At 38.0% G+C, this 24,554-nt stretch overlaps 1 protein-coding gene and 1 pseudogene across 8 annotated transcripts in view; one reads left to right on the forward strand and one right to left on the reverse strand.

Annotated features, from left to right (window-relative positions):
- Positions 1–24,554, reverse strand: part of MTUS1 (microtubule associated scaffold protein 1) — a 132,613-nt gene that overhangs the window by 101,085 nt on the left and 6,974 nt on the right. Inside the window, exon 3 of one of the 8 annotated variants that reach the window (XM_036228612.1) lies at positions 1,494–1,575. The exons of 6 other annotated variants lie outside the window; for them this stretch is intronic. The gene's annotated coding sequence lies outside the window, so the exon portion shown is untranslated. Of the gene's footprint in view, positions 1–1,493; positions 1,576–12,714; positions 13,127–24,554 lie in introns of those variants that run through there. One more of the 8 variants, XM_016129976.2, reaches the window with a different exon arrangement.
- On the forward strand, positions 3,845–3,963 carry LOC118609741 (annotated as a pseudogene).

A 24,554-nucleotide genomic window follows, 5' to 3' on the forward strand; every position in this document is an offset into this window, starting at 1 on the left:
TGTTCATAATAGGGCTGGTAGGCCCTGTTAGATGAGTTACCCCAATTCTGTCCAGCCTAGAAGATAAGGAAGAAATGGTAAATAAGGTAGGCTGGAATCCTGTGACTTTTCCTGTCTCAAGAGTCACACACCTCCCACCACCTACCCACACGGGCTTGCGCGCGCGCGCGCGCGCACACACACACACACACACTGTTTCCAATTAGCATGTGTTTGGATAATTAAACATTAAGGATAAATCTCCCCCAGGAGGTAGGTTTCTTAAGTAATTCCAGAACAAGAGGCGGCAGAGGCTGCTCTTCTTGTTGCACAAACCGGAAAATGCCCGCTAATGAGTGAGCAGAAGGTGTGTCACAAGGCAGAGCCCACCTGGTGCAGCATGACGGTCTTCGCAAACACCAAAAACCCTTTTGGAAACTAGGTTGTAAGGGTATCATTTCCCCCTGCATTACTGTATCAGTGAGAGGGGACTGGCCCATTTTCAAAATGTAGTGATGGGGGGCTAAGGGGAAGAGGTGGTTCTGTGATCATCTCTGTCTATGTACTCTTTACACACTGTGTGCTAAACTAATACAACTTCTCAGGCTTTGCAGTAACTACAGTTGTCCCCCTTATCCATGGGAGGGGTGGGGGTGGAATATGTTCCAAGACCCCCAGTGGATATCTGAAACTACAAATAGTACTTAACCCCTTACATACTATTTTTCCTGTAGACATATACTTATGATAAAGTTTCATTTATAAATTAAGCGCAGAAAAATTAACAATAATAAAAATAGAACAATTATAACACTATGCTGTAACAAAACTTAATTGACTGCAGCCTCTCTCTGATGACCGAGATAGCTACTAAGTGACTACAGGGCAGGAGCATCTACAGAGTTGAGACACTTGACCATGGGACGATTCAGTCCCAGGTGGGATGAGGTGGATGGTGAGAAATTTCATAACGATACTCAGAATAAAAGTTATGAATTGTTTATTTCTGAAATTTTCCGTTTAATATTTTTGGACTTTCTCTATAATTTTATTAACCAATGTCACCCCCAATAAATTTTTAAAGAAATAAAAATAAAAAATATTTTTGGACCACGGCTGACCGTAGGTAACTGAAACCACAGAAAGCAAAACTGCACATAAGGCGGAACTCTTGCACAACTCCCTTCATAGAAAATTAGCGCATTGTGCAAGTCCTTTTATGAGTTGGCTGTCTGAAATTCAGAACACTGTTTCCAATATTTAAAAAATACACATAAACAATTGTTAGGTTCTCAGTCTACAGAAGACACCATAACCTATAATGGAGCAAAACTCTTGCCCAACAGTACTGCTATTTCCCCCAGAATTATGGGAAATACAACCAGTGCTGATTTTAGGCTTCAAAATGTCAGAAACACAAATCCTTTGCCACAGTCACAGCCTTTACATAAATAAATCTTTTATCTCTAGTGGACAAAGCAGGGACAGTAATTACTCTTTACCCAACCACTCACATAAAGTGATTCCTTGCTCTGTGTTGCCCAGATGTCAAGGTGGTCTCTATCCTCGCTCGCCTCACACATATCTGCACCCCACCTGTACAGACAGTGACAAGAAACATTAGATTCCCTCCAAGATTTCTCTCCCCATACTTGTAGAGGCAGCAAAAATCCTGATGTAAATCCAGAAGTACTTTTACTTTGGGAGAAGCCTACATAGGTAGCAACCAACGGTTCAAAGGCTGAGCAATATTGGAAACAATGGAAAGAGACTGACCTTTTTATTATTAATATGAGGCTAGTTTGGAACCTTAACCACTAAAGAGGTAAAGACTTTGGAGTATAAGCACTAGCTATACTATCCCTCAGGACAGGCTGTTTTGCTACGATAATAAACCACCACAAACTTCAGTGGCTAGGCGTGTCGGCAAGGAGCCCTGCTCGCATCTCTGGTCAACCAGGACCCAGAATGACTGGGGTTTCATCCCAACAAAAACTTCCACCATCACCAGACACTGGGAACGGACCGCAGCAAAGTTTCTACTCATCTTAAAGCTTTTGCTTAGAAATGATGCACTCACTTGGGCTCATATTTCACCAAAGCAGGCTATAGGACAATACTTAACTTCAGGAAAGATGGGAAGTGTAATCTTACCATTTGCCCAGGAGTGAGAGAACTAGAAATATTTGTGCAAAGAATTAAGGTAGTAAGGGAAGAATTCATTTCCATTTTGAACTAATGTCAACATTCGGTATGGGATTCAGAATACCAAATTGGGATCTTCACTAAAATCTTCCATGAGTGACACTATAGTTCCTCTGCCCAAATCATACCATTTTAGCCAAGATCATTTATCAGTGATTCACAATTTTTCAGGGAAGAAAAGGGGGGCAGGGAGAATAGGAATAAGTGAAGGCTTCTGTCTGTCACCAGCATCTGATTATTCTCCAAACATCAGGTGGTTTTATTCTCAAAACTAACTGTGGCACAGACTGGCTGATCACCAAACCCATTTCCTTTTATTTCCCCATGAAACTGAAAGCACAGTCTATTAGCAAAACCAAATCTAATCAGTATCAGAGCAATTTTAAGAACAAGATCAGAAACTTGGCAACTAATGGATAAATAAACATTCAGAGTACCAGATGCCATACATCCATCCAGTACACAAGTAATCATCATCCTTGATTAGCCACTGAAGAAATGGGAAACTGTATCAATCCCACCCATTTCAAAGGCCACATATAAGTGCCATTCCTCCATGAGATCTCCTCCTGTTACTCCTACACAATAAATGAAAAGATCTGACAGCTGTATGTCACTGACATTTTAGATTATACCAACTAATAGCAGCTGATATGACTGTTGGGCACAAAAAGCTATTCTAAGTGACCGCTGTGCTCTACACCTAGATGGCAAGCAGCCCATTTGGCGGCATAAAGGTGAAGATCCAATAAGGATGTCTCCAAGAAAAACACAGAACTAAGAAACACTGGAAAGTTTTAACCAATTGAAAAATTGATCTGAGAGAAATCTGAGAGTGCTTTTGGAGGATGTAAGCTGTTCCTGCCAGATATCCAAAAAAAAAAAAAAAAAAAAAAGAGGGGAGGGAGTAAATAAAAAAAACAAACAGCTGTACAAGAAAGAAAGCAGCATCACTTGGGTCACAGAGACTATTCACATAGTTATATACTTGTTTAAAATATGGAAGTAATAGAGTGGAAAAACAATTGCCTCTGAGGACAGAGTAGGCTGTTCTTTTATACTATCCTTTTATTAGCACTGCTTGCTTCTTAAACTCAGAGCATATGATAAGAATTAAAGAATTATGTAAGAGGATTATTTTAAACCTTTACTATCTATCCTGTTTTCTGCTTCCATTAGAAATCATCTCACCAACTGAGTCTTAGTTCCTTTTTAAATCCTAAATAGCTTAGCTCATCTCTGTCTGAGCTTTAGAAAAAGCTCAGGGTGAGACTACAGATAGGGCTCTGTGAAGAAACTGGCATACTTGAGCAGCAAGTGGCCTTTTTCTGAACCAAAACTGGTGATTTATTCAGCTACTGCTATATACTATTTATCCTAATTAGCTACTGGAACCTGCTCACCTGAAGCCAACATTTTTTCCTGCTAACTTTAGCCACTTTGGAAGATACGTATGGAACTTCAAAGTCAAATGTCAAATTCTGCTCTAGCAGTATGTCAAAGTGAAGTTGTCTTGTAAAATACATCCTAATATCAGAAACATTAAATGCAAAAATGTGTGTCTTAGGCATGATGAAATACAGCAATTTATTAAAACAAAGCTCAACACTTCAAAGTCATTGACTCTCAGTGTTAGAAGAGACCTTAAAAATGATCTATGGTCTACAGCCATGCCACCCTGAACACACCCAATCTCGTCTGATCTCAGAAGCTAAGCAGGGTCAGGCCTGGTTAGTAGTTGGATGGAAGACCACCTAGGAAGACCAGATGCTATAGGTGTTAAAAAAAAAAAAAAAATCTATGGAATCTTAATGCTAATCTGATATTTAAATCCTCTTAGACTATAATTAACCAAATCTCTGCCTACTCCAGAGAACTTGTCATGGTTTTAGGCAGTTCCTGCTCACCCTCCCCCCAACCCCCTAGTCTAGACACTCCCTGTCCAAAATACTATAGTATTGGGGGTTCAAAGTCTAGCCACAGGACAGAAAACCTGCAATAAGTGGCAAAAAAGAAAGACAAAAGTTTATTTCTGTCTCATGCAAAAGTCCACTTAGGTTGTCTAGGATTAAGGGACCCAGCTGTCAGGGACCAGGCTCCACCTTTCGCATTCCTCTTCTGCAAAAGACCTCAACCTCTGGGCCAAAATAGCACTATCTGTGTTTCATCAGTAAGGCAGAAGAAGGGTGAGGAAGCAGCAAGTATGGAAGCTACTGCATATAACACAACATTTATGCCAATAGCCACATCTGCCTGCAAAGTAGGCTGGGAAATGGAAACCAATGCAGGCTACCTTATCCAGGCGGACTTACAACAGATTCAATCCCTTACTCTACAGAGAATTGCTCTTCACTAATAAGAGGCTGGGTTTGAACTCAGACCTCCACTGTTATCTGTTACATTTCAGTAGAGGTTTTCTCTAAACCAGGATGCTTTAAACTCAGATCCATTCTCAAGGTACCTTGCTAGACTTGGGAAAAGATCTTTAAAACAGATGGTCCTTTCTTAGTTTTGACATAGATGATGAAGTTCTGACAACTATGACAGTGGGCTTATAGACCCTAAAAAATAGTTCTGGATAACTCTGATATAACAGAAAAGTTTAGTTTCTTCTCCAAAAGATGGTCCATCAAGATTGTTAGTCTGGTTTTTGCTTCTTCAGTGAATACAAGTCCTTAATGTGATTAATGGAAGTTACATTTTTGTATCTTGGACTAAAATTTGTATTCTATCCAAATTTACAGACTGGTAAAAATAACAAAATAAATACAATTAAAGATGCTGTTTGAAACATGTATGTGATGTCTACCATGTGCTGGGCACAGGTTCTGGGGGTGCTACAGACTGGATTAGAAGCACTTGTGTAGGAAGAGAGACATAACAATGAGGTAAGTGCCCAAGGAAAGGCGCGATGTACACAGAAGCAATGAACAGGCCACAACTGAGAGAAGATTCATGCTTGCTTAGGAAAGTCGGGGGAACAAAGCAAGCAGAAATGGAGGACAGGCGATGCAGCCAGAAGTGTGACGAGACTGGAATGGTTGGAGACAGAAGTGGCCACGGGTGGGATAAAGGGCAGCAGCCGGGTAAAGCTCAAGAGTTTGGATTCTACTCTGGTAACGATGCGAGTCTGCCAAAATTGTTAAGATGGGTACCAGCACTTTGGTTTGGCTGAAGTGAGGAAGATGCTCCAGTGAGGGAAGACCCATGGCAGGAAATTGTGGGAATGATCTGAACTAATACAGCAGTGGTGAGACAGAAGGGAGACGAAAAGCCAGACGAAGATGAACAGATTCACCTCTGTGCACGGAGCGGTGGAGAGCCGGGCACACAGCGGGTGTCCCATATTTCACTAGTGAAGTAAACTTTATTTTAAAAGACTATTTCACTTATATTAATTTTCAGAAGAAAGCTACACAGCAGACAATTTACAGAAAGCTGCATAAGTAATCACATCCTTGGTATACAAAAAGGATTTAAGCTTTTAGCATAAATTATAGGAGTTTTATTATATTTTCTCTCTTTTTAAAAATAAACTAATACAAGTTTAGGATACTAATTCTAGCTGTGCTAGGTGCTAAAAGGATTTTTACCCATTCCAAACAACAAATAAAGGAGATATTCAAAGAACAAATGAGAGATATAGGTTAAAATGAATCATTTATTAAGCACAGAGACAGATACTACTTAGATTAATTATCCAAGAAAAATAATTCACTTCTTTCTGAAATATAGAAACTTAGTTTTTATGTGGATATACTACTCAACAATGAACACTATGAAAGAAACTTTGTTTATGCCATGGGAAAACAAAAATATCGCAACAAAAATATATCGCCCCCTTTCCCCATTCACCCCTCAAATCACATGAGGTCTATTTAAAATATCTTTAAAACACTGTATTTCACTAGTTAGAGTATTTTTAGAAATAATCAAGTATTCCCAAGTTTCCTAAAAGTAGATAAAAGCTACCCACTTTAGGGAAAAAAAAAAGTTACAAGACCATCAGCAGGTAACAGAGTGTACTCAAAACTCACTCAAAAAAAAAACATGCCACAAAAAATTTAAAATCATTCCAAGAAAAACAACTATTTTTACAAATAAACAATTAACTGATATTCTGTTTAAACCTCATAGGTAAATAAAGTTTAAGTGAATGGTTGTATTTTAATGAGACTTGACATCCAAAAACTTAACCTGTTAACAGCACAGCATACTCAGTCATAGATAATTCACACTATGCAATTAAAAGTCAGAAAGACAGTGAGAGTTGGGCCCTAGCTGATTAGGATAAGGACAGCACCTCTGAAGAAAAGCTCCTAGCTAAAGTCTGCTGGAAGATTTAACACAAAGCCAATTAACTGACCCACTGAGGTTCAAGAATTCTGATTCCTGGACTTTATTCCAAAAATATACTTTTATTCCAAGACTTTCTGGCTTAAGAATTTCCTAAAACCTCAAAACTAGCATATGGAAAGCCCCACATACTCACAAACTCTTAAAACTGCATTCCTGAAAGCTTAGCAATTTTACTGAGTAAAATATTTTAACATTTTTCTTTTATTAATACCTGTTTCAGGACATCCTATATTCATTAAACATATCATAAAACAGTAGGAATACAGTAGAAATAACAAAGTTAAGTTCACCCAATCCTAATATCTTGTTGCTAAAATAGTGTGAAGGGCAAATTACCCGGTTAAACATGCTCAGAGCATTTTAAATCATAAATACTCAAATAGTTCTAGTTTTCTTCTATCCATCCCTCCCTCCCACTCTGTCTCATCTACTTATTCTTTGTTCACTCACACACACACGCACACACGTGCATGCAAAGCTATAACCAACAAATCCAAGGATCTAGACACTTCAGATGACATAGTAAACTAAAGTTTACATGAAGTAATTCCATACACACTCCATGCTTTGCAGAGGTAACCATAAAGTGCCCACGGTCAGTTGTAACACTATATTAAATTTTTACATGTAGCCTAATGAGAGTTTTTGTATTTGACAAATTAAGCTCAAAACAAAGCACCATATTTAACTCTTTTCCTCTGTAAAAAGGTCATTAGAAGTGTATTCACATTTGTTTTTAATAATCCTTGCATTTTCACACATTTTAGAATTTGTCCTGAAGTAGGGGTACTTCAATATAATATCAGAAAACGTAAAGAGATGAAAAGTATGTAAGATTTTAAAAGCGGCTTATTTAAGAAAGTATGTCTTCCAAAACTTCATCAACTCTAGTGTTTTGCTGAAACATCCCAAATCAATTACACTAAGGTAACTTACTTACATTCCTTAGAATATCAAAATTGATGGCTGTGAAAGTAAGCAAGAGAAGTATTATTCAAGTTATTTGCCCGCCTCCCCCCCCCACCACCACAGATAGCTAGCTGTTGGTTGCACCTAAGAGACTGTCTTTTCATATAGCAATGCAAAACTACAACCAGCCTAAAATAAATCAGAACACCAGACCATAAAATGAATCCTCTCAGGAGACCAAGGTTATTCAAAGACCAGCTCGGCCTTGCAGCAGTAATACAGCCAAGTGTCATGAGTTGTTTTTTTTTTTTCCCCCAAACTATAGAATTTTCTTTGGACTCTCTGCCAACAAAATATCAGACTTTTCTGAGGCTTAGAGGCGGAAAACTTATATGCAGATGTTTCTTAGTTATTCTGTACATCCTTTATAGGAAAACCCAAAACAAAACAAAAATGAAGAGTTCTGTAAAGTAAGCAACTTACTGGTCTGTCCAGATCATCTCTGAAAACAGGAGAGACTTCTCCTGTCAGATTAAATCAGCATCCACTATTACTGGGTGGCTGCTTCTGAATTAAAAAAAAAAAAAAAAACAAAAAAAAACAGAATACTCCAGTGATTCAGATAATTAAAAAAAAAAAAAAGGTTTTGAAAGAAAGATGTCAAGTATCTACATCACAGCAGGAATTCAGATTTCAGGTAAAATTTTTATTAATCTGTCTACAACTTTCCTTCTCATTACCTATACTAACAAATTCTTATAGAAAGTTCTAAATACTCAGAAATTCTCAAATAATATATATGTAAAAGAAAGTTCCAGAAAGATTAATTATCATACCATTACAATGGTTCACCACCACCACATCAAGTGGTAAGGGGGGAGGTACAAAGGATCTTTCACATTATAAATTTGTTCCATACATTTCTACATTTAAATATTCATAATTACTTTTGGAATCTTAAATACCAAAATATTTAAAAATATATATTTATACCCCAACAAAACAAGCCACATTTTTTTTTATGGACTATACTTTTTAGATCAACATTTCTTTCAAAGAAACTGAAAAGATCTGGGAATTATTCAGAATCTTGAGCCAGCTATCAGTTCTTCCCAACATGAGTAACTAGGGTCATCAAAGCTTGTTACTTTACAAAATATTCAATGTAGTCCCTAAATAGATAGAACTTTCAAATTCCAACAGATTGTCCAATTCAAACACCTAAAATACATGCCAAGAAGCCTTGCATGCAGGCAATCTACACAAGCTACACATTACAAGAGATAAACTTCACCTGAAATGAGACACGACTCTTACTAACAAAGATAATTTTACTATTCGGCTGTAAAGAGGGCCCATTCATGGAAGAGAGGTTGACGAACACTGATGACTGATTCATCTTCCAGTGCTTAGAGTATCTGGAGTTCATTGAATCCAAACTATTTGTTCTATATATGAGAAAACTGTGGTCTAGCGAGAATAAGTTGATTTCTAGTACTTCTTTTATTGTATAACTCTAAGAGTCAGCAGTCACAATATATTCTATGGAAGAGAAACCCCAGGGTTACCATTTAAAGATGATGACAATAGTGCCCTTAAAACTGTTCTGCATAGCAGCCCCAATGACTTCCAAGTTAATATAACTATTTAGAGAGAACCAGGATTAAAAACTCTTATCACCAGCCCCTTTGGCTCACTACCGTCTTGCCTCATAAAAATATGTGAGGGAAAGGATGCAAAATGCAAAGGTGCATTTAGAATAAAAACCTAATTTTTATCCTCTTTAAAAGTATGTATGCATTTAACCACTTTAGGCAAAATGGCATGAGTAGCACAGACTAATCTTGTATTAAGAACATAAAATATACTAAAAGGAAAGGCTGCAGAAACTAGAGACAAGCCTACAAGACAAAACAACTTTAAGAAAATATGAAGTGTCCTAAACCAATATAATATACGGAATCGATCTGTGTCCCAAAGTTATAGGTGAGAACAAGAGTAAAGACGTCACTTGTATTATCCAAACCTGAACCCCTATTGCTCTCAGTCTCCCAGTGACTACACCACAAAGGAGATAAATAAAGGGATTCATAATTGCAACTGTCATGTGCATCTGCTAAAACAAAATTATCTGGACCTGCTTCCTAACAGAAGAGGCCAGCTTCATTTGTATGGATGTCATACCAAGTAAAGCACTTTTGGCTACAATCGCTGATGCCAATTAAGATAAGAAACCAGTACATGCAGTTCCCTACTAGGTCTCAAAACAGATTAAATTTTTCTACAGAGAAACTAGGCCAAAAACTAAACGCCATATGTTTAACATTTTTTGTAATCCAGTTTCACTCAATGATACAGAAGGCACTAAGTAAAAACATTTCAGATCATTACCTAGTAGAGTAAATAGGCAGAGTAGTTCTTCCAAATTCTGAAACAAAGAAACAGAAAGATAAGAGACAGAAATAAAATGGACACAGGTCAAGACTATTTATTTAATCTATAAGAGAATTAAAAAGAGATTAAACCTCCAAAAATATATTGATAAGAAAAGTACCTACTCTGAACTAAATCATCCTTCCTGCTTTCCTAAGCATGTGCAACAAACATATACACACAACTTTTTCCTCCTTTCATCTGCTTGATCTGAAAATTTAACTTAGGCTAAGAAACTATTATTTCTTTGTATGCATGCCCTGAGATGCCAGTGAGTATCCAAGAAAAATAAAGGTGTACAGTAAAACAGATAAAGATTAGGAATCAGATCCTGAAGGAAAAAATAAACATGACTGTGTATTAGTGTCTCTGAACCAAACTTGTATCATCATGTTTCAGATCACCAAACCAAAATGAAGCTCTGAGGGAGGAATCTGAAAGTGTCTAGTAATAGCCACAGTCACTGGAGGCTGCCTGGAAGCAATTCAGAAAGCCCAGTGTTTGCATCAGTGGCCTTCAGGCACAAAGACAAACTTAGGGCAAGATCCTGCACTTTCATGTAGCACCAAAACCCGGAAGGGAATTCCCAGAAAAAAAACCCTCTCACATTTCCCTCATCACTTCTGTTTTTGTCAAACAGCTTACAGACGTCATACCCAACACACAGGTGTATCAACAGCTAGTGTTTCCAAGGTAGAAATGCAGGCTCAAAGCACACAACAGGTACCCAGATCTCAGATGCAAAGTTGCTCATTCAGAGGCCATGCTCTTACCCACACCGCAGACACTGCACACACACTTCTTCCTTCACCTCCATTCTCTTCATTAAACAACCTTTAGCCACACTGCTGGCAGGGGCAGTCTCCAACTTATAAGAAGGTTATCTTCCAAAGTTCATTTGGAAATTTAAGTAAAAACTAACTTTCCTAGAGCAATGTTATTAATGATGATTAGATTCCCAGGCTGGCCCCCAAACAGAAACCCACTGAATCCATAATGTAAGTACCACTACATTATGTTCAGAAAGAACTACCAAGCAAGGCCTTAACATATGTATAAAGACCAAGAAGCTGAACACAAGTTAGGGTATTGTTTCAGTGGGGAAAAAATGCATTCCGAGTGAGAAAAAAGAAATAAAGAAATTACTTTTTCTACCTGATTCTGGCTCCCAACAGATGCAATGGAATATTATCCTGCCATAAAAAGGAATGACATTCCAATACATGCTACAAATAGATGAACATTGAAAATACGCTAAATGAAATAAACCAAAAACGAAAGGACAAATATGGTATGGTTCCTCTTAGATGAGGTGCCTAGAATAGGTAAATTCATAGAGATAAAAAGTATAATAAAGGTTCCCATGGGCTGGTGGGAAAGTTGAATGGAAAATTATCCTTTCATGAATTCGAATGATGAAAAATTCTGGAACTAGACAATGGTAATGGCTACACAACACTGTGAATGCACTTAATGCCACTGAATTGTACAGTTAAAAATGGTTAAAATGGTAATTTTATGTTACATTTAACCACAACTGAAAAAGAAGAAAAAGAAGAAAGTAACACCACAAACCAGAAGAGCCAGAGCTAATGGTTTAACTTCACTGTTACCTCAAATTTCCCAATCTACAGAAGAGGTGAAACATCCTCTATCTTAGAACTTTGGGCTACCTCATGAATATGTGAGATAGCAAAGGCTAAATCCACAGATGGAAAGGGTCTACACCGTAGCATTAGTCACCACAGTGACCACTGTGGGACCACACAGCGGCTGGGCAGAAGCTCTCCTCAGCTGGACAGTGACACAGAAAGAATCCACTTACACCTATGAACAGATACCTTAACTTTGCAAGTTTTGTCGTCAAAATCTTCATTCAAATTCTCTATTAATATGAGTCATAAAACAGATAAATGATTTCGGAGAAGAGTAAAATTATGATAGTAACCAGGGCACGTTTATTGACAAAGGTTGTTAGATAAAGCGGTTTAAGATTAAGAAGGCAACACTGGAATGAACAGCAGCACCCGCTGCCAGGAGATACTGGGCAAGTCCCAGAAGAGCTCATGTGTAGACTCCAGGTGAAGGAGCCCGGCCAACCTAGTGAGTCCAGCTGAGGCCTGAAACTCAGAGTAAGCAAAAATCGCACAACCGAGTCACAGAACGTAGGAACAGACTTTTAGTCAGGCACTTCACCATTAAATCAAGGTGTTTAGGCTCCTGCTGGCCCCCCAAACCACCCAGCACCAGTACTGATATTATTTCTAGACAGAGGCTATTACAACTACCTCTGCATGGAACACTCCATTCAAAGGCCCACATACTAAGAAACTCCTTCTCCAGGGTTTAATAAATCTCACCTCGATTGTATGGTTCTAAGAATAAGAACTGTCTAATAAACTTCCTTGTAGTTGCCTAGGTTTCAGGTATAAAGCCTTACTTTATGTAAGCATTCAATAAAGAATTCAATAAACATTGACTGTAAATCAGATTTGCTTAGCTATCCATTAAACATTATTCATACAAGATGAATCAAAATTAATAAGTGGTAAGCAACATTTTTAAATATCTAAATACAAATAAAAAATAAAAGAAAACAATTATATATATGTAGATATGTGTCATACTCCCCTGATACCCTCTATTTTTAAGACCTAATTGTAATTGTCCTTTTGGGAAGCAATGTCAACAGTCATGAAAATAGATTTCATGTAATCTTACTTTAAGAGGAAAACTCGGTTCACAACAACCCCCTTTCTCTGAGAAGGGCCCCTTTTACTTCCTGAAGCAGGCTCCACTATGTGAACTAGCCCTGGTGTAGACACCTACCTCAAATGGTGTCAGATTCTCTCCCCCCAGCATTTCAGTTTGAAACAGCTAGTTGGGCACAGTGTGTCCATGGAACTCCGAAGCCCTGTGGAGCTAGCTAGCCTCCTTCCTTCATGCTTCCAGAAGCAGAGGAAGCGAGTGTCTACAGAGAGAAGAATGCTACTGATGTCCTAACAGAAGCAGAAATGAAAAACAATGAGGGGATTGATTAACCTGACTTGGTTCTGGACAACTCCCTTGACACTGAGTTCTGAGAAATAGTCCACACCCTTTTAATATTTATCCAATTTTTGGCCCGTTAGCTTGGATTTCTAATGCTTTCAATTAAGAGTCTTAGGTAAACTATTGCCAGACTCTATCATAAGAAACACTGTAAGTAGAGGATTTTCAAGCTTATTTTTTACAACTGTGCCAACTTAAAAACAATCTAAATGTTAACTAGGGACTGATTAGAAAATTACAGTACAGTAATTCAATGAAATAACCATTTAAAAACTATGAAGTTTATAAAACAACTAGGAAAACTGTTTGTGTGTTTTGTGATTACAACTTTGTAAAACAGAAAAAGAACACAAGAAAAGGAAAACAGTAGACATGAGTTGGGTGTATGAGGCTATGGGTTATTGATGTTGTTTTTACACTGTCTGTGTTCTTAATATCAGGAAGAAAATCTGATAATTGCCAAAAATGAGAATAAATGTCCATCACCAGGGGATGAATAAAAAAATTACAGTACATCCATATAATAAAATACCACTAAGCAATAAGTTGTATCAGTGTCTACTGATAGAACTATAGAGACTTATTCCAAACACATATGCTAAGTGAAAGATGCCAGACACAAAAGGCCTATAATTCCATTTATATACTATCTGGAAAGGGAAAACCGTGAGGACAGGATCCATGTCTGCCTGGGTGTGGAGGGTGAATCCTCAAGGGAGCACAAGGAGATAATGGAAAACTTTTTTGAATTGTGGTTGGTGGTTACACAACTATGCTCATCAAAATTCAAAAAACTGTCCACCTAAAAAAAAGCAAATTTCACTGTATGTAAATTATACCTCAGTAAACCTGATTTAAAAATAAAGAACACACTGAGTTTGGAAACCAAACCAAAGCAAGGAGGAGGCACTAAGATTTGTTTTCTAATACTGGGTGACATTCATTCATCGAATTTATTGGATGCCCAGTACATATCAAACACTTTGCTAGGTGTTAGAGTGAACAAAATAGACAAACAACAACTATGCAAACAAAAAGTGTAGTTAATGAAGAAAAGCAGGGGCACTCTGAATGCTATTATGGTGGGGGTGGCTGGGTCACTGAGCAAGTCACATGTTTAGCTGAGACCTGAGAAATACGTAGCAGGTAAGGAGGTAAAGAATGGGAAGACTTTAAATGTAATATTTGATTGACAGTCAATAGCAATTCAACTGTTTAAATAGATGAAGTACCATTATATTTTAATATTTTGATACGATGTGGAATAAGACCTCCCAAGTAAGCCCCCAGGTTAATGAAGGTCTTAAAACAGCACAATCAACAGTAACCAGACATGTAAAGAAGAGTTTTGGATGTTAGGGACCCTCAAAGGGTATTATTGTTCTCCCATCCATTATCAATGTTTCAAAAATGGTTAACAGAATGTATAAATTATCCTGATGCGAGATTGCCTAAAGGTAACTAAATGCTCTGGTGTTTTAAAGAGATTTCTTATAATTACTTTACTTTTGGCTGAATTTACCATGGTTTCCACACGCTTATCGAAGACTCTAAATGGTTACACACGTGGACACACACCCACACACTTACCAAATAGTGAACTAAAGTGACTCTGTTCAGTAAACAAAACCCTTCACAGGAATAGCTCAGAGATATTGCAGGTTTGGCTCCAGACGACGGCAATAAAATGAGTCACATGAATTTTTTGGTTTCCCAATGCATATAAAAGTTATGTTTATACTTTAGTGTAGAGTATAGTGTAGGTGAACAATAGCATTCATTCTAAAAAAAAAAAAAGTATATAGCTTAATTTAAGAATACTTTACTGCTAAAACATGCTAACCATCACCTGAGTCTTCAACAAGTCATAATCTTTTTGCTGCTGACTGATCTGGGTGGTGGCTGTTAAAGGTTGGGGTGGCTGTGGCGATTTCTTAAAAGACAATCAAGTGTGCCTCTGCAGTTGAATCTTCCTTTCAAGAACAATTTCTCTGTAGCATATGATGCTATTTGACAGCATTTTACCCACAGTAGAACTTCTTTAAAACTGGCATCAGTCCTCTCAAACGCTGCCGCCGCTTTATCAAATAGTTATGTAATATTATAAATCCTTTGCTGTTGTAGTACCTCCATTAGATGATTTCATCTCAAGAAACTACTTTCTTTGCTCATCTGTAAGAAGCAACTCCTCATTCATTAATGTTTTATCACAAGATTGCAAGCTCTGCTCTACCTTTATCCTCCTAAACTCACAGACTGCTAGCTGGCAAATGCTTTTGCTGGATTCTTCTCTGAACACAGCCTTTAAGTGTTGGGAGCAAGGCTGGGCTCAGCACCTTAAACCCTTCTCTTCCTACACTCATACCTTAAATGCATTCTGTTTGATAACACCCTCAAGGATAACTCTAGCTCTGATCCTTCCCTAAAGCTCCAGATTTAAATACCCAACTATGAATTCAATATCCTCATTGGTCTTATCTCTCCAATAGGATCTCAAACTTCACCTGTCTGAAAGAGGACTCCAGGCTTGTAGATCCCCACCAGCTTCCCTCTTACTCCAATGCTTCTTATTCTCAGTGAGGCACCACAGTGCACCCAAGTAGATTGTGCAAAAAACCCTAGGAGTCAGCCTTGATTCCCCTTTCCTCTCACCCAAATAATAACTGCAATTGGTGCTACTTCAAAATACATTTCGCACCTTTGCTATCACTTCAGCTCCAAGCCACAGTTGAGAAAATCATTAACCTCTTGCCTCCTTACAACCCATGTTGCAACCAGAATGAGTCATCTGAATCAGTTCATGCAAATCACCTCTCAAAGCCTACTATGGTCTCTCAGCACACAAAATATGAAAAATAAACCCACAGATTAGCCTTTGCGCTACAGGTAACAAGAAATACCTTCAAAGGCAAGGGAGTCCTCACTGCCGCCCCCAAATCGGACGATAGTGCTTCAACTTCACAGTCAACTCTAAGAAGCAGTGGAAAAAAGGTCTCTGAAAATCAATATCACCCATTCCTAAATCAACGAATGTTCAAAGAAAATACTCTCTACCTCTTATCTAATCAGACCTTCACAATTACCCTGAAGGCTGAACAGAAAAGGGTGCTTTTGGCCTTTGACCAATGGTTCTTTCAATTCCTAAAGTGATCTGGCTTCACCTTAAATAGAAAAAAAGAAGTCTAAAATCAAGTCTCTAAAATAAATATCAAGTTTTGAATATGTTATACCAAATGACAAAACAGCTACCTTTCTGGAAAAGGTTATTTTGTATCTCAATTTCAGCCTGAAGTTTCTTCTAGCCCATATAACTTCAACATAAAATGTGCACCATATGTATCCAAAGTGAAATACATAATTCTCCCAGAAATTTCAATTGTAAATGTATAATATAAGTCTTTGCTTAAGTGACCCGTTGTCTGCAAGTTTTCAAATAATGCTTCATTTTGTTTCCCGAGCAGTATAGGAAACAAGGCATGTCACTGTTTCCATTCCTCAAACACACGTGACTAACATTAAAGACAAAATATTTTCTTGCAAATTAGAAATATCTCAAAATATATACCACTAACCCCAGCCTCATTAAAAGAATAACCTCCAATATTTACTTCAGTAAAAGTTTCTAAGGTTTTTTAAAGTCAATCACTAAAACTTTTTCCTCCTCCTACACAAGCCAGGGAGAAAACGCTCACCCTGCCCTACACTTTCACACCTGTCTTCAGACACACATGCCCCACTGGACCTCCTCTTTTACAGAGTCATCTCCTGGTGGCAGGAAGGCAACAGTGGCTCTGTGCCATTCAGGCCCTCCTCCTAAGCTGTGACTATTTTTAGGCCTACAGCCCCTCTCTGATTTCTTCTAACTTGCCCTAGATAATAATCATGAGGCAATCTTTAGAGAAACCATTCAGAAGCAGACAAGTCCCAGTAGGATTAGCAACAGTCCTCTGCTAACACAGCAAGAAGCCCCTGCGGGCTGCAGGGGAGAATGCCCTCCAAGGATAGCAGGGTCATGACCTTTAGAGCCCTACCCACCCACTGCGCTCAGCTGACCAGACCAAGACTGGGATCCCATTCCAAATATGCCAACCCAGAGTGCCTGTGACTTTATCGGGCTAAAAAAAAAAAAAAAAAAAAAAAAAAAAAAAAAAAATCAAAGCAGAAAGAGATTTCTTAGTCTTATGGGAATTTTAATCCACGTGCCAGAAAATTTAAAAGAACTCGGTGACGAGATGTTCTTTTTTCCCTGAAATGGCATGTGTGGTAGTGACAATGAGATTTAAGATTTGTGTAACAGCCTTGGAAAGAGATATTGATCAAAATATTCGAAGAAAATTTTAGTCACCTTTCAAAAAAGAACAACATACCAAGACAGTGTAGTAAGTTAAATTTCCCTGTGCTACTTATAAATATAACCATATACTATAACATCTGTAATTGGAACAGGCTTTCCAGAAACACTAAATATATCTGATGTTAAAAACACACCATCTACTTCTACACCTCTGTAAAAGACAACTACAGTAACATGAATTTCGACTTAAATGGTTGGTTGATTTTTCCACCTCACTACTAAAATGAAGTATAAGAACCTCAAACTAGGTTTGAATGTTGTGACAACTGAAATTTCATGGGAAAGCACATCCAAAAAATAAAGATAAAAAATACATTTACGTATTTCATCTTGCACCTTTCCTCCAAGGACATCATGACATAGCAAAATGAATCCTTCACAAAGCCCCAACTTGGATATTGTAAAGAATTGTACATCTTTTCTGAACTCACAAGTTTATAGTGTCAAAAATATTTGCTCTCCAGATTTTTACTGATAACATTAAATGAAGATCTTAAAGATAACACATCGGTTCTAGTATTTGAGAAGACAGACTGGTGTGACTCAGAGGTGCATGTCCAAGGAATAACAAAGGTTCACTCGCTCCTGGCTGTGGCCGTGAGCACCTGTTTATTGGGAATCTCTGGCCCTGAAAGTGAGTACATCCCAACCTGTCAGCTATCCTCCCCTCCACCCATTCTGGAGTTCTAGGATAGCTAAATCTACAAGTATGCCAAGAGAACAAAAGAACACAACATGGGCCTCAGGAAGCAAGAAACCCAGCCAAGTCCCCTCCCTTACCCTCATAAGCAGAACAAATTCGCACTGCTCCAAAATCAGCTACTTTTTGTATTTCTCAGATGGGAGTATAGGACGAGGGGCCTATGGGATCTCAGAATCTGTCCTCAACAGACCTGGAGAAATAGATGTAATTTTTTAAAAGAAAAAAGACATTGAGTATGCGTACTGCTGTACTATAGAAGAATTTGGAAATTTACAAATTGAGCTTTGTTTAGCTTTTCTGAGGCTATTTCTAAGGCTAATATGTTTAATGCAAAGTCTTTAGCTCCACGAAAATGTCCAAGTCTGCCTCCCAATTGAATTCAGGCCCATGACACACTTTAAAATCGTTGGTACATGAAAGTCAACCAAGACAGAAACCTCTCAATAATCACCCTCAGCAATAAAGTCTCAATAGGAAGAATTCAGCAATATGTCAACTCCATTCCTGACAGCAAACTGCAGCTCAGCTGTGGCCACCACATTCCATGCTGACTGAGGCCAGGACCACTGCTCCCACTCTCACAGATCCGTGGGCCCTGATGGCATGACAGGCTGGCTCAGGACTCAAAGGCAGAGATGGATGCAGCGAAGATGTGCACTTGAAAATGGGACAGCAATGTTCTATTCATGCTCACTCAATTAATATTTGTGGACTGAATTCGATAGCTCAGCTTTTTAATGTGAATAATTCTAGTATCCACTCATGCCTCTCTCCAAATGATTTCAACCCCTGTATAAAGTATTTTAATCAGAAGTTAAAGAACATCTTTCTTCTTGGATACTAACTTCTTAGTTTAGCTGTCAATGAAAGATGGCAGTGTGGTTTAACTCAGTCCACATTTATAGTTGAGAATAATTCTATTCCTCACCAATATACAAACACAAGCCATTTTAATTAGCAACATAAACCTTACAAATTTCCTTACGACCATTTTCTTAATATTAGAAACTTTCAAAAAATAATCTACGTAATTTTTAATATATTCAGAGCCTCCAATTAGCTACAAAAGGAGGAACTCACAAATAGCACTAGTGCCACAGAAGCTAAATGGCTGCAGGATGGGGAGCAGTTACTTCTTACCACCCTGCAGTTCCCTTATCCCTGCTATAAAGTGACCTTTTACTACAAGAGCTTGAATTCATTCCACATTCATTCATTAATGCCTACCATGTGCCAGCTGCTCTACAGAGACACAAAACAGTCTCTGTCTTCAAGGAGCCTTCAAAGAGCCTGAGTGCAGTCGAGAAGACAAGAAAGGACAAGTATATAATGTTAAAAACTGCAAAAGTAGAAGCGACCAGAGCCTAAGGGAACCCAGAGGATGGGCTCCACTGCTGAGGATATGCAAGGAATTGTGAAGTGTAGCTCCCTGAACAAGACAGAGCTTGAGCTGAGTGTAAGGAACAGACATGTGAACACTTCTCAACCTTTAAGACTTTACGGACTAGTAACCGCTCCCCTCGGAGAATCTGGAGACACAACAGGAAAAGGCCAGCTCTTAATTTTGCCGCTAGGGACACTTCGGACAAAGTACCTTTTTAATACTACCAATATGTTATAAAAGAACATCTTTACTACTACCAAAACAGTATAAAAAGACATTATTAACATGAAAATGGAGTACATAATTGCAGGAAAAAAGAACATTCTTTTAGTTTAGATTATATAAATTTAGCCTGATGACATGCTAGTTAGTACATTATATATATATTTTTTCCATTTCACTGTATCGTGGTAAACATTTTGTCATCAAGCACCTCTGGTTCATAGATCCCCATTTGGAACCTCTGAGCTGGGGGGAAAGAGCAGTGAGGGAGGGGGAGGGAGGGAAGGAGGACAGAGGAGGGAAGGTTCCAGATGGAATACGAAGGGCAGTTTCCCAACTCTATGAGGAAGATCAAAGAGGAAGACCAGAGAGAAAGACACACACAAGGAAGTGCTAAGAGGGCCAATGGACCAGAAAAGGCCTGGAACAGATCAAAGAAGAGGCACTGTACACTGACCCCTCCACTAGAAGTCATGACAGAGACCACAGAAACCAACACACACATGGACAGAGTCATCAAAAGACCCACCATGAGGAGCTGCCTCAGCAGAGGCCAAGACATCTGGAAGACAACACCTGGACCAGACGACCCTTACCCACTGCCTGACATTATCTGTTTTATAGCTCCTTCAGGACCCAGGTACCCTCCAGATGCAGGTGTACTGAGGACAGAGGAAAACAACTGTCGAGAGGAGAAAACAGCCCTGGGGAGAAAGTTTGAATTGACCAAATCTAAATGCTGAAGTTAGGTAGAAAGTTTAATAAGCAGCTGTTAAACACGCTGGGGAATAGCTCATCTTCAGAAATACAAAAAACATGCCCAAAATAATTCAGTTCAAGCCAGAACACATTACAGTTCTTTGGGCTACTTAGGAATTCACCCACCTCAAACCAACTCATACTGTTACATAAATATTTCAGAAAGAAAATCAAAATAGAATTTTAAAAATACTCTTTCCTGATAAAGTTGACACTTACTGTGGAGCAAGCCTGACCTAATAGCTGTAAAATGATCTGAGGCTTTTGAATGTCAGAAGGACTTGTGAGAGAAAAAGTTGTGTCAATAATGTTCAGTGCATCAAGGGACTGACAAGTGGGACTGTCTCTCTTGACACATTGTCAGTTCCTGCTTGTCCAGCCACAGCTAGCAGTGTGTGAGGCCAGGATGGGGGAGCAGGCAGCTACCTCTTCCATGGATAAAGATAACAAAGTCAGCACAGAGCACTTCAAACTCTACAAAGTGTTCTCACAGTTGTCTTCCCAGTTGACAGCCCGGGGGACAGACAGGTCCCATGATAGTTACCTTCTTCCTATCACTCCTCCCCTTTTAGAAATGTTAAACTTGATGTTTCCAGAACTTCAGTATCTTGTCCAAGAAACAGAGTTAATAAATAGCAATGGACATTAAACCCAGTTCAAATATGTAATCTTGATCCTCGTTCTACCCTCCTTCCCACAATAATAAAGTCAACTAACTTTTGATTTTACTGTGAAGGGCATGTGTTATTCATGGACAGTGTCCACATTCACTCAGCTACTGGGTTACCTACCTTAGGCATGCCAAAAATAATCTTGGCCTCATTTTCCTCATCTGTAAAAACTGATATAACGATAACAATCCATCTCATAGGGTTGTTCTAAGACTTGAAAGAAATTTCTGGAAACTTTCTAACTCATGCACAACTGTTAGTTGCTACTGTTATAATGGCAACAACCTTGTGAAACAAGCTTTATTATTAGCCTTTACTTATTACTAAAGCTTATTAACTTCTTCATATAGTCAAGAGAACTTTCTGGGGTGATGGACGTGTACTATATCTTGACTCATCAAACTCTTAACTGTACACTTAAGTTAGGTCGATTTCATGGTACTTATCTCTAAATATACTTTTCACAGAATATGCGGTCAGTAAACAGCAGTATATATTCCAGAATACATCCGTTAATTCACATTAAAACCTACAAATGTTTTTCTTGGCTCTTATTCTATAATCCACCTTTCAACTAATTCCCTCCTACCCAATTTAAAAACTGAAATATTGGCTACACCTACCAATTACCATTTTTGTCTGGTCTCATGAACATGGAACATGCCCTATTTATGCAGAATTTTGCTTTACTGTTACTTCCTGGAATATATTCACCTAGTCCCTCCTGAAGGATTTGCCTCTGGCACCAACTCTGTAGGGCATTATAGCCACAGACCTAAACAATCACCTTGTATGGCAAGTCAGGAACACACACACTAGGTGTCTACAATTCGAAACCAATAGACTCCTGAGAATCTAAAATACTATCTCAGTCTAAGTCAGTATTCCTATTTTTTGAGCAAACAAAATATAAAGTACTATTCTATGTATTCCTGAGAGGTGAACAAGTTTAAATTCTTGCTCTTATGTATATTATATGGTAGATAATTTTCAGAATTCCATCAAAAAGCTTTTTCATGAAAATCAATAAAAAATATGAGAGTCAAAGCAATAAGACTAAGTCCCAGAATAGTACTGTGTAGAGAATGAACTGTCCCTATGAAAGGAAAGAACTAAAACCAAATCACCATTTACACACAGTGCCTATCAAAGGCCACTATCAAGGACTGTACATTTGGGGAAAAAAAAAAAAAAAATTGATGTAAAGCCTGCATTCTGTTTGTTTCGAAATTATATACAGCTAGTTAAAGAAATTACCCAAAAGATAGCACAAGTTTGGGGAAGTGGAAGTAAACTCAATGTGCGGGACAGAGTTTAAAACTAAAATAAAATTTTTTAATAACCATGAACAGCTCCTTGTTTAGAATCTTTCAGACAGCTGACATCTCTTCCAATCTCACTTGGCTAAAAGGAAATAATTTTCCCTTTGAATCATGCCAAGACCAATTGAAAAATGTGTTGGGTGTGTAGCTACACAAGTTGGCAACTTACATCGTATCTCCCAACCTTCACTAAACAACTTCCTGCACCTTTACTTGAAAATAATCAACTATGTTAGGTTTTCCACTGGCAAACAAAAGGTCCTTAACAATGGTCAATGTATGTTCACACCTAAGTCACAGCAGCAGCCCAAAGAGCCGACCTACGGAAAGGGACATTTCAAGTCCAAGCATTGTACATTCCTTAGAAGTCACTTTGGTAATAGAGAACCGCTGACCTTCAGGGCTAGAAACCATGACTGCTACCCAGTGTATAACTGGTTTTATGAGACATTCTCTTCCCAGTTCTGACTGACACCAGGTCTCATCTCCTAGTTAAATTTCTACTAAGCATTAGCTCCATCTACCCAAGAATTACCTGCTTCTGTGCAACTTAAAATAAGGAAATGTGATTCAAAATTTCTTTAGAAAAAAAAGGTTTCAGGAAAAAAAAAATTAGTCCCTAGGCAACATGCACAATCTTGGGTCGCTATCTGTAAAATGGGTATATTTGCAATGTATTATTGTACAATCAAATGATTGAAATGATTGTTCTGATAGAATTTTATTTGGTTCTTGAGTCCGAAAACTATAAAATCTCATAGAAATGTAGTATAGCATTATAATGATCTTTAACTGACAACTTTCCATTTGTCCACAGCATTACATTATGAGCAGGGAGTAGAGCACGAGGGAAAAAGACCTGGGTCCTTGTCCTAGTTCCATAACTTACTCGTAATACAAAACATCTACCAAATAGTTCCAGTCCTCGATTTTCTCATGTATGAAACAGCTCTCCCACCCTTCCCTCATCTCAAGGGTTAATGTGATGAATGAAAATATCCTTGATGTCCTATTTATAAGGTACTTTTCAAAAACATAGAGTTATTTTACTTTGTTTGAAAGATGAAAATTCAGAATTGCTTTAGTATTTAAGTATATGAATAATAACATTTTTCAACCCAAATTCTTAAATATGAATGTTATTGGATGGACTAAGCTCTAGGTTAAAAATGAGAACCGAGGACAGCAGTACTGTAAAATCCACAAGTACTTTATTAGTTGGAAAGGATGATTCAATTCTAAGTGCTTTAAGAAATGTGCTGATAGCAAACCAGCAACCTAATTTAGACTTTAGCAAAGTACAAGTATCTGCTTTGACTTTTAAAAAAATGTAGCCCGAATATAATAAAATATCAGCAACTCACTAAACAAAGTCTCAGGAAAACCAGGAGGTGACAAAGCTGATATCCCAGAATAAATAATCTCAACTGTTACTGGTACAAACCAATTCTTTTTAAGGAAGAGGGAAAGTTATCGAACTCCTGTGCCTAGAATTCAATTTCCAACAGAGAACACAGCAGATCCAAGCAATACCTCCAATGAAGGTGAGTGGAGGAAATTAATTGAAACTTCTCACCCATGAATCAGAAGAGATTTAAAACAAGAAATAAAAGAAGGCTATTAGCATTTATTCATTATCATCTATATTCCTGACACTGAAGTAGAATAACTCCACGAGAGAGGTATTATCCTAGATGTTCTGATGAGGCAACGAGTGGAAAGGCAAGGCCATAACTTACCCCAAATCACATGGCTTAACAGAGAATACCTCATAGAGGAACCCGACTTGGTCTAACTTTGAAGTCTGTGCACACTCCAAACTTCCTGTGCCAAATGTTCTGGATGTCAGTAACATTTTTTTCCAATTCTATAACAAAGAATGTCTCAAAGGTTTCCTAATGAACATCAGAGTAAGCAAAATCTAGCAAAATGTTGACATGCCTCTCTATTCCAATTTTAACAATGGGAGGAAGGAGAAGAAAAAAAGCAATACCCTGCCCTGCAGGCTTCTACTTATACCATGTAAGTAGAAAATAATTTTCATTTGTTTAAATACCTGTAAGGTTATAAATTTTAAATATTTAGTGTAACAAGATACAACCAACATTTTCTACCATAACAGTCATACTGTAACATATGATCATTTAAAGCTTTTTGTAAAAAAAGAAAGGCAGGCTTTTTCCTATCTCCAGTCCCTTTTCAT

The sequence above is a fragment of the Rousettus aegyptiacus genome, unplaced genomic scaffold, assembly GCF_014176215.1.
Source record: "Rousettus aegyptiacus isolate mRouAeg1 unplaced genomic scaffold, mRouAeg1.p scaffold_m13_p_11, whole genome shotgun sequence".
Classification (NCBI taxonomy): Eukaryota; Metazoa; Chordata; class Mammalia; order Chiroptera; family Pteropodidae; genus Rousettus; species Rousettus aegyptiacus.